Source organism: Solanum tuberosum, unplaced genomic scaffold (genome assembly GCF_000226075.1).
Source record: "Solanum tuberosum cultivar DM 1-3 516 R44 unplaced genomic scaffold, SolTub_3.0 scf00459, whole genome shotgun sequence".
Taxonomy (NCBI): domain Eukaryota; kingdom Viridiplantae; phylum Streptophyta; class Magnoliopsida; order Solanales; family Solanaceae; genus Solanum; species Solanum tuberosum.
In genome coordinates, this window is record NW_006239376.1 from 40,767 (window position 1) to 53,002 (window position 12,236).

The window sequence follows — 12,236 nt, forward strand, 5'->3', positions numbered from 1 at the left end:
ACCTATTTAGTTTATATCATAGGTAAACCACCCTCACAACCCCTTCACAAGCTCACTTGTGCAATGTACACATGGAGTCCCATGCCCCCACATATACTAAGCAAACCCATTAAGAAGTCATAAGTGTAATTCACATGCATAAACATACTTCATGTCTTGACATAAGTAAAATTAGCCTTGTCATGCTTTCATATTAACATACATAGACCATAGTCTTCATTACATAAGGAGCCTAATCATAACCTCCCTTAGAGTCCACTTGTGCAATGCATAAGCAGGGTCCATAGCCTTACCTACACTAAGTAACTCTTCAAGAAATCATGACTAGAGTTCATATTCTTATCTTAGTTCATTTATTAATTTTCGTGAGACATTGCCATAACCGACATAGACCATGTGAGCTACATGGAATCCGGTGTTCTACTCCCTCACCGAAAAGAGAGGGTATTACTTGCCAAAGTAGGACCAACATACATAATAGCTATCTAGTGGATCCACTAAGCTTAAACCTACAGGAGTACATAGTTATGGAACAAGGAGATTGCTACTAGAAAACCTTGAATTACTAAGCGTGGAGGTTTCCATCTCATGAGACAACATATATGTTAAGAACCCAAAGTTGCTAAACGTGAAGGTTCTCTTGTGGGAAGCCGAATTTGCTAAACGTTAAGCCCCCACTCTCATTTTTCATGTTCACTCGGTGCTAAGCTCCAACTCCCTTTTTAAACATCTTTAAGCCTTTATTTAACATTAGTTCATAAAGTAGGCTATAGGGACTTAATCCCTCATATCATATAGCTCAAAGGTTTCTAAGATGAGAATGACCTTTCGTCATAAAACCTACATTATGTGAGAATGACCTTTCACATAATCATACCATATTCATAACATAGTCTAGTTTAGAGTACAATTGAGGAAACCTTTCAAGAGACTTACTTTCACTAGATTATCATAACCTTATTCATTCATTCATGTGTGTGTACATATGTGAGAAAGCCTTTCACATAAACACCTTTATACAACACATATTCATACCTTGCTATCATAGACTTTGCATGCATAATAAGATGTAAGGGTGCATATAAGAGTTAACCTTTCAATAGACACCACAACACATCATATTCATATCTATACATGTAGACTGTGTGCATGCGCATATTGGTCCTCATAGTGACATATTAGCAACAACATTGATGTTAAGTGTTCTTCCCTTAAAGGGATCACAACACATTCACAATGTCCCCAATTCATAAGCAATACACATATAAAGCCCTTAGGGATCCTAGACCACAAACCCACACTTCATCATAGGAGACAAGGACACATTCAACATTGAATAGGTACTCCTAACATGTATATGATCAAACATTCATATAGGGGTCATATAGATAGGGGTCATTCCACAATAGTACCTAACATAATCAATCATGTAGACCACACTTTATCCCTAACATTATCCTTCACATTATACTCCTCATCATCAACACACTTAAAACTTCATGCTAGCATTGAAGATTTCATACATAACCTTCATTGCATAACTTCATAAACATATGCATCATAATCATCAATTAACTCCACATCTATTGCCTTCAAGGCCATGATCTCAACATGCATAGATAGACAAGAAGTGAACACCTCCACCATAAGTGGATCAAACCACACAACATAATTTCTCATACTATAGACTAGAAGTTAGGTCAACTTACCAATTCTCCAAGCTATGATCACCATGGATCAATCCTCAACAATTCATAATCAATTGACATAGGTAGTAATAGGAATCAACAATGTAATTCAGTATCATAAACATAGTCTAAGTACAATTCCATAAACAAAGGGATCAACCCATAACTTTGCCCATAAGGCCATAATCCTCAACTCATCAATATACCAACAATTCAACATGAATAAGTATAGATAATCATAAGAAACATCAATACAATCTAATCTAAACATAATTTCACCAATAGAGACCATATTCACAAAGACCCACATCATAGGCCAATTTTTGAGTATTTGGGGATCATGGGTTCTTCAAGAAATCCTTTGAAAATTGTCTTAAAAACATTAATTCCACAATAATTCATCAGTAGAATTATTTAGAAAATCTTTAGACAAGGAACCTATGTTTAGATTGAAAATTGGGAATTTTTGTCTTTGAATCACTTTCGAAAATCTTTGATAGAACTCCTTGAATGAGAGGTTGTTCAAGAATCAAGAGTCACCATACCTTAATTATTGAAGACCCATGAAATTGAAGAAGAAATCAGTTAAAAACCCATCTTCTAGCTTGAGCTTCATCAAGGTTTTCAATGGAGTGTTTGAGAGAATATATTTTGAGAGGGAAGGGTCAATTTGAAGAATGTGGTCTAATTTTAGGTTTTGGAGTTTTAACCAACTTAAAATACCTTAAAATAGGTAGAATAACCGTTTATATTAATTCCCCAAAGTACCCAAAGTACCCCTCACTTAGTTGGACCTTTTTAAACAAGTCAAACTTGAGTTTTATTTTCGCAGATTTCATCGGGACACAAGTTCGCAACGCGGAGGTGTTCTCACAAGTTTTCTGGAAATTAAATTCGAGACAATAGACTCTGCAATATGTCCGCGACGCGGACCAAACAGTTGGCCCTTGGTGGAGCTAGTCCGCGACGCGGACATGCTCCCTCCAAGCACAACTTCAAGCTACTTTCGCAACTTGCTTGACCAAGGTTGGGGTCCTCTTCGGGGACCCTTAGAGTGACCCCCGGGGCGTCGTATCTGAACGTTTTGACCCTAAAAATATTTATTAAGACAGTAGGTCCACTGATTTTAGACTCCAAACAACACATAAAAACATGAACAACATACTAGAAAACACCAACACGTAAAAGACTAGTTTCTGAACGTCTTGGTCGTCCCTTGACATTTGACTTCCAAACACTTTAAAACTGACCTAAAAGGCTATTATTCATTATTTTGACAAGTTATTAATGCATAAAACTCATGTGAGGCTCTACTTTATCCTACTACATTTCGAAGGTCGTTACAATTGTGTCCTGTCTACAATAGGTAACTAAATCCACAGCTAGGGTTGTGGGAACCATGAGTGATTAATAAAGTATGAATAGTAACTAAGTAATTCTTGAATAGTGTTATTGGATGCATTGATAATTCTATCGTTTAGAAGTATTTTTAGCGGTTGCAAACGTTAGAACTCGCCTTGTTAATATTTGTCGGACCAAGGAGGTAGGTAATAAGAAAAGAATTATCAACATAGATTTAGTGTGATACTATCTAATAGTCAAATGTCAATTGGTGCGAGGGTGAAAAGTAAGCCATACATTGATGTGATGTTTAATATGAGGTAAAGGTAAGGGTTAGTAAATTATACACACGTAGCCGGACCAATGTGCAGGGTGAAAATCTCTATTTGCCAGACTATGAATTTAGAGATACATAACTTATCACTTTGCATGTAATACAGTAGGAAAAGTTTACTATTACTAGGAATTGCCGCGTTATGAGCTTATGGGGAACACGTACACCCTAGTTTCTTACTCTCATTGATAACAACAAAGTTTGAATCCTGTTCAATTATTACCCAACTACAATCAAGTGTTTGTTTCACAAAACCCCCCTCCTCCTTTACTTACTTGTTTGGAAATACGTTGACTAAACGAATATAATGATAAGTTAAATTTAAGTCTAAACCATATTCCTCATGGGATCGACCCCAACCTCAAAGTTGGATTCTTTACTTGATAACGATCGCTTATAGTTCTTTATGGAGGTGTAATTTGAGCATATCAATTCATACCACAATTTACAGTCCTATAGCTACACTTTTAAGTGTGGTAATATTATTTTGGCTATAAAATATTTATATGCCACAATATCTAATTAAAAAATACCAATATTGTTTTGCAATAAATAATCTCAAGCATCAAAATAGCAAATAAGTAATTAAAATGTATATATTTGCAATAAACTTCAAAAGATAGTATGTCTTGTGTACATACACATACTTATAAAGCAATATTCTAAATATGTGTACACAATAGCTCGAAAAGTACTCTTACAATAGTTCAATATATTCTAGCAATGAATATATTTCACAAAATTAAATATAATGTACTCAAACTTTTACAATAGTTCAAAAACTCTTCATCATCCACTTCAACGAGATCAAATTGACTTGTGGCGACCCTTCAAATTTGATCCCCTCAATTTCCCTACACATTTAAAATAAAATTAAAAATCAAAACAAATTATGTACAACAAATCAAATTACAGCAGTTATAGAAGAGGCAAGAAGTTCTATTGGAGTGAAAAGGCAAGAAGTTCTGTTGCAGCAGTTCTCGAATTAACTAGCTAGAATTTTCCGTGTTTAGGTAGTTATAGAAGAGCTCAACACTTTCCCGATTGCAGTAGATTGCAGATTTCCAAATTTATAGCAGATTGCAAATTTGCAGATTTATAGCAGATTGCAGATTTGCCGATTTATAGCTCATTGGAGTAGCTATATCCAACTCAAAGTCCACTTCAGGCCAAAGAACAAGGGCAGCAGGAGAAATATCCAAAGATACTCTAATGCAGACATGTAAATCAGGATAGCAGTGTGTATAGGGCAATGATCTGAGCTCAAAAAAGGAAAATGTGTAACTGTAGTGAGAGGCATCTGAGTGAGCCAATTGTCATTTATCATAGCTTTGTCAAGCCTTTTCCAAACCACATCATTCAGACCTCTATCATTGCCCTCGTAGGTTTCAGAAGACAGAAAATCCTTAAGAAATCAACAACACAACATCATACTGCAATTGAAAACCTTTAGATATTTCCAAGTGCGCATCAGTTTGAATTCACTAAATGTAGAGCTACTTTAAAATGTGCATCGAGTTCCACAAGCGATAATATAAACATTTATTATTTTAGGGGTAGTGTAACAACTACACTGCAACACTATCTTTTTTCTCCCTTTGACACCTTCAATAGCTAGAATCCTAATGACTATATCTTAGACTTACATATTGTAGCATGTTTTTGCTTTCACAGTAAATGGAAGTATTGCTCTTTATATTTCCATACATACAAAGCCATGAAAGTTAAATAGTGAACCAAAAATCGCACTATGATATAACTAAATAAGATACTTATTTGTAAAGGGATCTAGAGGAAATTTTATTACCATAAATTTACTTGGATCCATGTAAAAATGCTAAAGAGATTTCTTTATGGGATTCTTCTTCCATAGGGCAATGTATAGTCTTGGCTGAACCTTAAGAATAGCCACCAGTGCCTTCAACCTGCAAGAGACAAACAAATAATAATGCAGCAGCAACCATTATTCTAGCATTGAAGGTAACACGATAATTATACGCTTGTAAAAATTGACAGTCTTTCAAAGTTTAAGAGATAAAGTAGCTTACTTTTACCATAGAACAAACAGTTAACAATATGGAAACTATAGATTAAGTAGAAGCCCCAAAATACAATAGAAAATAGTCAAGGAAAAACATGCTAAATTGGGATCAGAACTCAAACATCCTTGTTGGAGTCAAATGGAGCATAGAGGATTGTAGAATGCACCACTAACGGATGGATATCTCTTTATGTCGATTAGAAGTGGTGATAAAATAAGTTCATAAAAAAACAGAAAGTTTAGATTTAACTCATGATTTTGACTAGACTAACTTTGAAAATGTTCCTCATATAGTTATGATCTTGCTTGCTTCGAATGTATAGTCTTGGCTGAACCTTAAGAATAGCCACCAGTGCCTTCAACCTTCAAGAGACGAACCAATAATAATGTAGAAGCCACCATTATCCTAGCATTAAAGGTAACACGATAGTTATACGCTTGTAAAAATTGACAGTCTTTCAAAGTTTAAGAGATAAAGTAGCTTACTTTTACCATAGAACAAACAGTTAACAATTTGGAAAGTATAGATTAAGTAGAATCCCCAAAAAATAGTTGAAAATAGTCATGGAAAAACTTGCTAAAATTGGGATCAGAACTCAAACATCCTTGTTGGAGTCAAATGGAGCATAGAGGATTGTAGAATGCACAGTAAAGGAAGAATATCTCTTTATGTCGATTAGAAGTGGTGATAAAATAAGTTCATAAAAAAATAGAAAGTTCAGATTTAACTCAAGATTTTGACTAGACTAACTTGGAAAATGCTCCTCATATAGTTATGATCTTGCTTGCTTTGATAAGATTAAACAGATAAATGCAAGAGCTTAAAACATAACAACAATTTAATTAGAGAATTTCTCACGGAAGTATTGGTTATAATGAAACTGAAAAGTAACAAATAAGGAAGATTCATTGTATTTCTACCCTAAAAAATGTTCGTATTAAGAGAACAATTGAGGCTAAGATAGTGCATGATTCATTGCCTAGAGAGGTCATCAGAAAAACTTATGTGGCTTTGTACAATACACATGTTTATGGACATTGAGAAATCCAAACTTAAAAAATGGAAAATAGCATAAGCACTTAGCATGGGCTCTTTTTTATCTGGTTCTTATCAACGTAATCTTGGTGAATAAGAGAACCATTTGCAGTAAATACAGTCCTCTTAACTTGTTGTAAGAAAATAAGAACTCTAACATCTTGATCAGCGAAGCACTATTAACTTCAGGGTCTTCATAGCACATTGTGCTTACATATGATAGAAGCAACTATTGTGATTATGAGACAATATTATGTCAATATATTCCTTCATAAGATTCAAGCCAAATGTGCTTACTTGTTTATAGAGCAGCAAGTGACAGTGGTATAGTAGCAGCAAGAGTTTGTAGAATCACCTACATGATCCATCACATTTTGTTTAAAAAATTGCAATAGAAACTAAGAAGGGGAAAAATTGAAGAGATACAATAACAAAGTCTACTTTGCCAATGAAATAGTATACATATGAGCTAAGTGTTATATGAAGGAAATAAAGAATTAGCATACAAGCTAAACACTTACCGAGCAAAAGAAATTTGTCCCACTATTAAAAAAGGTATTTAGAAAGATTAGGAAAATCACTCAGCGTGCTATGACACTAATGTAGCATTGGAGATGCACTACCTGTAGAAGAACAATATTTCTTGTGAGTCAGGGTATCAATGTGTGGTGAGTATAATACATTATGTACTAATCAACTAAATTGAAATATAAATAATCTATATCTAATGTCACATTAGCACAGTGGCGGAGCCAAATTTTTTATCAAGGGTGTCAAAATATAAAGTATTTTTTATCAAGAGGTGTCGAAATATAAAGTAAAAAAGTAAACATTGCTATCAAAAATAGAACACACAACCTTCAACAAGATTTGCAACCCCTTAACCACTACACTAAACCTTCAACTTGTGTCAAGATATGTCAACACTTTTATATATAGTCATTATATTAAATTTTTACCTATATATACAATGTAATTTTTTGACGAAGGGATGTCACTCGACAACCTTTCTCTCGGGTAGATATGCCCCTGCATTAGCTTAACTTATATATATTTTCGATATTTCTTTGGCGGAGCATTCTGGCTCATCTCAACATGTCAATTCTTTGCCTATACAAATTGAGTAGACGACATTCAAGACTTTTTCATCTATTTACTATACATGTTTTTCATTCTTTAACCTAACAAGCACGTAGCAGATCACTTTTTCTGTTTAACTTTTTAGCCACCTCTAAACTTCTAATATTCTTCATTCTATTTTGTTCATTTTCATAGCTTTCTTGTTGCTCGAAGAGTTTTTTTTCTCCTGTCTTTACATCTCTCTTTTTTAATCTATGGTATATGTGTGATAATGACAAATTGAATTCGACTCTTTTATAATACATAAAGGTTATTTTTTAGAATGTTATCTAACGGTAGGAAAGTATATTCTCTCATATTCTCAATTAAAATTTGGATCCCTAATAACAAAATTTGACAAAATATCGAGCATGTAGAGCAACCCCAAAGCACAATCAGAAAATCTGCAAAAATTGCTAGAAACCAAATATAATCGACACACACCACAAACAGAGAAGAGGTAAAAGGGCTAATCGTCACCATCACAAACAAAAGAACCAAAAATTCAAGCAAAGAGATAACACTAACCTTAACACAGCGAGACCTACAAAAGAGAAGACTATTGAACAGAGAAAGCTAAAGTAAACAGATGAAAATTGGGGATAGTATGAAAAGGTTTTAGGAAAGACATATGAAACAATAAGGAACAATTAACTTCTTTATCATGTCTATTTAATCTTGACTGTTAGCTCAGAAAAAAGAAGTCATTAGACCTTCTCATACTAAAACGTCTCAACAATTACAATCTCATTTGAACTAGTTACAATATTTTAATTACATTTCAGAGAGAAACTACTCTATTTTTAGATGAAATTTCACACAAGTTTAACTTGGCCTATAGGGAATTCAGGCCTTCCGATTGAAGAGGTTCAATGTTAAATGAAATATTTGATGTTGCAATATCATGCGAAGTCAAAAGGGTAATAGTCAGGTTAACTTTATAGGTCTCATCTTGAAGGGTGGATCTTGGTAAACCTTAGAAGTTGATGGGAGTAAAATCCTCTATTATCATAAATGCATACATGGTGAGGTAAGGATCTACAATAACAAAACCAAAGTAAGAGAGAAGACGATTCAGACCTTGCTCCAAATCGTTGGCAAGTCCCAATTATTGAGCATTCGAATTACGTTTGTCTTAATTGTCTGCAAAATTAACCAATAGATTTCATAAATTTCCTTTTGAAGGAATCTAACTTCAGAAAAAGTAACAATTAGTAGAAGGACACTTATGCAATTCCTTAAACTTATCAATATTATGCCGTAAAAATAGGGGAAGCAGGGCAAGCGAGGTACAAATTTTGTCAAATTCAGCCAACAATGGGTCAGCAATATTTGAATCTACAATGGCTCAGAAGCATCTGCAAAAGATGAGATCAACAGAAGGATATAAACACGACAGTTCCTGTAAAAATAGAGTGATAAACACTATGCTTTTAAAGAGAGCGTCAACAACATTTTTGAGCATCGATCATTGTAGTATAATATGATCTAATCAACCTGGTAATCTTCATTGTTGTTGTTTTCAGCAAGAGAACTCATATTTACTCAAACATATCTGCAAAAATCGACAAACCAAAAGTAAGGTTTTTCCATTGCGAATTCGACAAACGAAAAGAATTGATTTCATTGAAGATTCCCTTTAGATGAGCGATGAAAATTGATGAATAGTTGAGAGTTACAATGAGAAACCCGTAGAATGAAAGAAAAAACGTCGGAATGAAATATAGGGCATCTTACTTTTTAGAAATTGGGGGAAACATATATATGGGGAAAAATTATTATTTTCAGCTAAAAATTTTATAGGGCACACTTGTAAAGTGTTGTTTTTAGAGTTTCAAATATCACACACTTAAAAGTGTGGTCATATATATAAATAAGCATTGTCAATTATTTTATGAATTGGCAACGCTTATGATGTGTATCCTATAATTACTAAGAGCACACTTTGAAAGTGTTGCCAAAGTTTACGTTGCCAAAAATCCTACAACGCCTTGAAAGAGTTCCCTTAGATATTTGTGGCAACACTTTTTAAGCATTGTCTAGAAATGTTGTGGCCTTAGACAAAATTTGTTGTAGTGTACCTTTGGTGGAATCCACTAGTTGGACACCTAGCCAGGCCAATCTATGCACCTCACGAACCAATTCTTTCTTTTCATCCTCTACATGAGTCACACTACCCATGGATAATCTACTAAGTGCATCCGCTACCACATTAGCTTTGTCGGGGTGGTAAAGGACACTCATGTCATAATCCTTCAAGAGTTCTAACCACCTTCTTTATCGGAGATTCAAGTCCATTTGACTAAAAACATAATGAAGACTCTTGTGATCGGTGAAAACATCCACATGGACCCCATACAAATAATGCCTCCATAATTTCAAGGGAAATACCACCACCGCTAATTCAAGATCATGGGTCGGATAATTATTCTTGTGCACTTTAAGTTGCCTTGAAGCATAGGCAATCACCTTACCATTTTCCATAAGCACACATCCCAACCCAACTCTAGAGGCGTCACAATACACCACAAAATCATATGTACCCTCTGGTAAGGTTAGCACCAGAGGGGAAGTAAGTCTATCTTTCAATTTTTGGAAGATTTTCTCCCAAGTTTCCAACCACCAAACTTAGCCTTCTTTTGAGTCAAAGTCGTCAACGGAGAAGCAATAGAGGAAAACCCCTCAACAAACCTCCTATAGTAAGCGGCCAAACACAAAAAGCTTCTAATGTCGGAAGGAGTTAGAGGTCTAGGCCAACTCTTGACCGCATCCGTCTTCTTAGGATCTACCTCAATACCCTTGCTTGACATAATATGAACAACGAAGGCTACAGATCTCAACCAAAATTCACACTTGCTAAACTTTGCAAAAAGTCGTTGGTCCTTGAGAACCTACAATACAATCCTCAGATGGTCCACATGTTCATTCTTGCTTCTTGAATAGATCAAAATATCATCTATAAATATAATCACAAATATGTCAAAGTATTGCCTAAACACTCTATTCATTAAGTCCATGAATACCACCGGGGCATTTTCAACCCAAATGACATAACCACAAATTCATAGTGACCATAGTGGGCCCTAAAGGCCGTGTTGGGGATATCAACCCGTCTCACCCTTAATTGGTGATAACCTGAACGAAGGTCAATCTTTGAAAAATAGCTAGCCCCTTGAAGTTGGTCAAACAAGTCATCAATTCTCATAAGGGGATATTTATACTTGATGATCACTTTGTTCAATTGATGATAAATCAATGCACATTCTAAGAGACCTATCCTTCTTCCTAACAAACAACACCAGAGCACCCCGTGTAGAGATACTAAGTCGGATAAAACCCTTGCCTAGCAAATCCCTTAATTGCTCTTTCAACTCCTTTAACTCCACCAGAGCCATTCTATAAGGAGAAAGGGAGATAGGTTGCGTATCCGGAAGGAGGTATATACCAAAATATATTTCCTGATCGGGAGGAATACCGGGCAAATCATCACGAAAGACTTCTGGAAATTCATTCACTACCAGAACCGACACTAGAGATGGTGTTTCAGACTCAACATCCATCACCCTAACAAGATGGTAAATACACCCTGTGGAGATCATCTTCCTAGATTTAAGGTAAGACACCAATTGACATCTAGGAATAGAATTTCTCCCCTTCCACTCTAAGATAGGCTCATTTTGAAATTGGAATCTAACAATCCGAGTCCTATAATCTATAAAGGCATGACATGCATGCAACCAATCCACACAAAAAATCACATCAAAATCTAACATGTCCAAATCCACCAAATCCACCAAAGTAACTCTATGAGACAAGTAAATGAGACAACTTCTATAAACTCTCTTTGCCACTACCGAGTCACCAACCGGGGTAGAAGCCGAAAAAGGTTCTACTAACACTTCAGGGAGTATTTCAAACTTAATGGCCACAAAAGGTGTCACAAAGGACAAAGTGGCATCTGGATCTAACAAGGCATATACATCAATAGAGATGACTTTTAACATACCAGTCACAACATCTTGGGAGCTCTCTTGGTCGCCTAGGGATTGAAGAGCATAAAAGCGGTTTTGGTTTTGAGCATTGGCATTGGAACCACTTGGAGTAGCTTGTTTATCTTTCCTTCCCTTGACCTTGAGCATTGGACAATATCTCATCTTGTAGCCAACCTTCCCACAACTAAAACACCCATCGGTACCAACAAGACACTTGAAATCATGCTTTTTACAACATCTTGCACAATTAGGCCTAGCAACATAAGAACAACCATAATTACATTCTTGAGGTTTAGGGTTGGAATCCTTATCCTTGTTGACACTTGGAGGAGCACTAGAAGAGCCTTGGTTGGAGAACCTTTTTTTGAACCTTGGTCGACCTTGTCCATCGAACCTAGCATTGGAAAAGTTCCCATCACCGATTCTAGCCCTTTTTACCTCTCTATTCCTCTTCTTGAGAATATACCATGAGCCTTGACATATCCATGTCATGATGGATCATTGCGGTACGTCATTCTTCTTGAACCAAGTCGGACACACCCGTCAAAAACCTATTCATCTCATCCCTCGAATCCACCACCATAGATGGAGCATACCTAACCTCCTCATTTGACATAGCAGAAGGATCAACCGGAGCTTGAGGAGCTTGGGGAGGAGACTTTTGATTGACATTCTCCTCATCCAT

At 35.5% G+C, this 12,236-nt stretch overlaps 1 long non-coding RNA gene across 2 annotated transcripts; it reads right to left on the reverse strand.

The window, feature by feature from the left end:
• Positions 1-3,969: 3,969 nt before the first annotated feature.
• Positions 3,970-9,281, reverse strand: LOC102587242 (uncharacterized). Of its 2 annotated transcripts, none has more exons than XR_368601.2 (8): positions 9,057-9,281; positions 8,853-8,917; positions 8,640-8,702; positions 6,962-7,063; positions 6,738-6,795; positions 5,677-5,810; positions 5,171-5,288; positions 3,970-4,217 (listed from the first exon to the last, which is right to left on the reverse strand). It is a non-coding gene; the product is annotated as an uncharacterized lncRNA (long non-coding RNA). The 2 variants fall into 2 exon arrangements; XR_001471826.1 differs by having other exon boundaries at positions 9,013-9,281.
• Positions 9,282-12,236: the final 2,955 nt, after the last annotated feature.